The sequence below is a fragment of the Pelophylax lessonae genome, assembly GCF_965119305.1.
Source record: "Pelophylax lessonae genome assembly, chromosome: 4".
NCBI lineage: Eukaryota > Metazoa > Chordata > Amphibia > Anura > Ranidae > Pelophylax > Pelophylax lessonae.
In genome coordinates, this window is record NC_138771.1 from 443,290,649 (window position 1) to 443,294,342 (window position 3,694).

Genomic DNA, 3,694 nt, shown 5'->3' on the forward strand with positions numbered 1-3,694 from the left:
TGCCATCCCCAGACAGAGGCCCCACACAGAATGTACTCACCGTTCCATGATGGCGTGGGTGCCTCTCTACGACCGGAAGCCTCCCACCCCAGGTGGCGGGGGTGCCGTCAGCCAAACAGGACTCTAGCAACGCACGGAACCGCGATTGAGGCGTCCAAGTGAGGTGGCCAGCTCGCGGGCTTTTGTCCCCGAGGACAGGGACAGGTCGTTTGCAAGGCCAGGGCGTACGCATAGCCTGCTAAACGCTCAATGGCGGGCTGGGATTCCATAAGGTCCTCTGTCCTGGGACACCAGGATGACCAGTCCGACTCCCAGCTCCGCAAACGCCGTAGTCTTCCGAAGATCCGTCTAACTAAGCGCAGGAACAAATAAAAAGCTAGTAGTGCAAGAAAAACACTCAGCATAAAACAAAAGTAATACAAATGGGTTGAGACTGTAGCCCCAGCACAGGGATAGCCTATCTTACTCCTAACTAGGCAGAAGACAAACTGAGTTGGGAATGCTTATAGCAGGGGGGTATTGGACCAGTGGGACAGCCCCTTACAGGTGTGTCTATGTAAATTGCTTTGTTTCTAACAAGTCTTATGCCTAGCTTGCTCCTATGGATAAGAGGTCAATACCCATTGGTGAAGACTGAATGAGTGGGCGGCGACTGTCAGAGGACGTAAGAGAAAGATGCTTTTTCCTAGCACCTACCTAGGAGGGTGCTACACAGTTGATAAGGACAACTCTCACTTGGCCTCACCATGTTATTTGTGGAAGCAGTCACACTGCTTCAACCATACTGCCACTTGTATGGAAGGGGTTAAGTCTTCTTGCTCTCTCTCAGACAGACTTGATGAACTACATTATCTTCAGGACACTCTCTAGCATCCCCTTTACTGACATCCATCCACTGACTCTTCTAGCTGAAGAGATGGCCACCCTTAGGACAGGCCCCTTGAATCTGTACTCACTGTATGCAGAATCAGTTCCTTTCCAGTGTCTCCCTTCCAGTCAGTTCTGCAGGACCTCCGGGTTCAGTTCCTCTCTAACTCTCAGGCCCTCAGGTTGACCACCTGAGACCACATGGCAACTTTTACAGAGGAGGGGTAGCCGCCCCCTCCCTCCGGGACCCCGCTCTCTAGCTAAAAGACCCCAAGCACATGTGCCCTTGGCATTTATACAGTATCCCAGCATGCACAGAGACACTTTCCTCTGCAAATCGCCAGGGACATACTAAATGCCTGTGCACTGATTTGTCAGGTTTCCTCCCACTGTCCAATATGCCTCCCTATTGGACCAGTGTGAAACACTTCAGAAAAACTGAGCTTCACCTGAGCACCATGAGCAGACCTCACTAGCAGATCCTGCTCTCAAGTAGGCAGAGAACAATATAGATTTATCTGGCAATCTTTCTGGTAAGCAGAAAAGATCCAAAACTATACTCTTTCTCTCTAGCACCTACCTAGGAAGGTGCTACACAAAGTTGACTTTTAAGTAGTGCATATAGACTGTAAATAGGAGAGTTGTCCTTGAAGACTTCTGAAGTCAGGTGGGCATCCTATATTACCCCTATTCCCCATCCAAGTTTTATGCCCTCAATAAAAAACAAAAACAAAGTGCTGGACTGCTTCTTATCTCAAGTGTGCCTGTGGAATTTCAGTGTGGGGTATGCTACAAATATATAAATAGAAAACCTCCATATACAGAATCCTTTACCCAAAGTTGACTCTTAAGTAATTTTAAGTACTTCTCACTCCTGCACTCTGGGAGTGCAGCAGTGGGGAGTGTGCCACATACAGCACATCATACAAAGTGCAGTATTTAGGGTTATGTAGCATATTGTGTACATTACATATGTAATACTTACCCCTCTTCTCAGTGCCAGTGACCCTTTAGGCAGAACCACACTCTCCAGACACACCAGGGCTGAGGGCCGGTTCACATTTGTGCGAGTGCGGGGATCGCATGTAATTCGGAGCGCACTGCTCCTTCATTACATGCGATCGGATGTGCGGATGCAAATTCAGCCATACACTTTGTATGGCTGAATTCGCACTGTATCCGCAGCAAAGACGCACATGACCCTTTTTTCCAGCCGCATCAGGATCGGATCGCACAGTGCAAACTGTCAGATCGCACTGCGATATGCGATCAAACTGGGGGTGTCGTTAACATTTAATTGACACCCCCTGCGTATCGCATATGGCAGTGTGAACTGCCAGAGGTGCGTTTGAGATGCGGGAACAGGCTGCGAAATCGCAGCCTTCCCGCATCGCACAAGTGTGAACCGGGACTGAAGGCGAACATTTATTGTTGCAACACATAGTAAACAATTATCAAAAGAATTGAAAATCAACAGTAAATACTGTAACAAGTATACAAAATCAGTTACAAAATAATATGTAAGTCTGAAAATAACAGTGGACCAATATCTGTGCCCCTAAGCATGATACTAAGGGGAATCCTAACTAAAAGTAATGCAAGATTTAGAAGTCAATAGTCCCTGTCCAACCTCCTCCCACTGGCCAGTGCAGTGGTGTACGTTGTGGCCCAAACATTAGGCCCACAAACCTGGGCATAGATACCCTAACATTGTCTCAAACTAGTAATGCTGTTCCCTCAAATAATAGGCATTGGGTTGTGGCCAGCAGCCTCTCACCACCACATAAGTTGATGAGTGTCCTCCTCCAACTCTCTGTCTTGGCTCAGCGATGCCAGCAGTGGTTCTCTACAGACCTGGTGGTGACACCAGACTTGGCGATGGCATTCCCACAGACCTGGTAATGTCACTAGATCAACCTCTTTGTGTCTGTGACACTGCAGTGAATAATACAGTAGGTAGCTTTCACATACACAGCAATCCTTTTGCTGTATACTCCACACAATAAAACATTCTTACATTGGAACCCATCCCTTGGGACAGTGGCCAGCCCACCCATGCATTTTGTTTGCCAATCCCCTAAAAATTTAGATAATTGCCTTTTTTCTGGCTGCCATAGGGGACTGTGCGGCTTGGAAATATGAAGTTCAGTTCATTTGTTACTTCTGACCGAAGCAAGAACTGCAAGAGGCACTTCATTGCCCCCTCCCTCACATGTCCATGGGACAATTATGTCCTTGCTCCTCTCCAAGGAGTTGAGGCAAAAGTACAATGTCCACGCTATGCCCATTCACAAGGATGATGAAGTACAGATCTTATGTGAACACTTCCAAGGCCAGCAAATTAGCAAATTTGTCCAGGTGTACAGAAAGAAATATGTCATCTACATTGAACGTATGCAGCGTGAACAGACAAATGGCACCACTGTCCATGTTGATATCCAGACTTGTATAAAGTACTCGAAATTTCTACTTGAGTAAAAGTACAAGTGCTCGATCAAAAAATTACTTGAGTAGAAGTGGAAGTGCTCACAGAAAAAGTTACTTAAGTAGAAGTACTAAAGTATTCAACATTTTTTTTACTTAAGTATTGCAAGTAGTTTTTTCAAAAAATTTGCTACTTAAGTACTAAAAGTAAAAAGTACCAGTAGTTTTGAAAAAAAAATTCTACTCAAGTACTGAAAGTAGAAGTACAAGTACTGTGTTATGTAGTTATTAAAGAAATAAGTCAAAAGTTTGAACATCATATTGTTTTTATTATTTCAAATGATTTATTCAAATGATTAACCTGTGTTTGTTAGTAGTTTCTTGATGCACTTTAAGCGCTGTA

General features: G+C 45.3%; 1 pseudogene across 1 annotated transcript in view; it reads left to right on the forward strand.

Moving 5' to 3' along the window:
- Window positions 1-3,005: 3,005 nt before the first annotated feature.
- The window catches only part of LOC309554621 (large ribosomal subunit protein uL24-like), a 1,200-nt pseudogene continuing 511 nt past the window's right edge, over window positions 3,006-3,694 (forward strand). Inside the window, exon 1 of the transcript in view lies at window positions 3,006-3,320. The product of the transcript in view is annotated as a large ribosomal subunit protein uL24-like (transcript). The remainder of the gene's footprint in view (window positions 3,321-3,694) is intronic.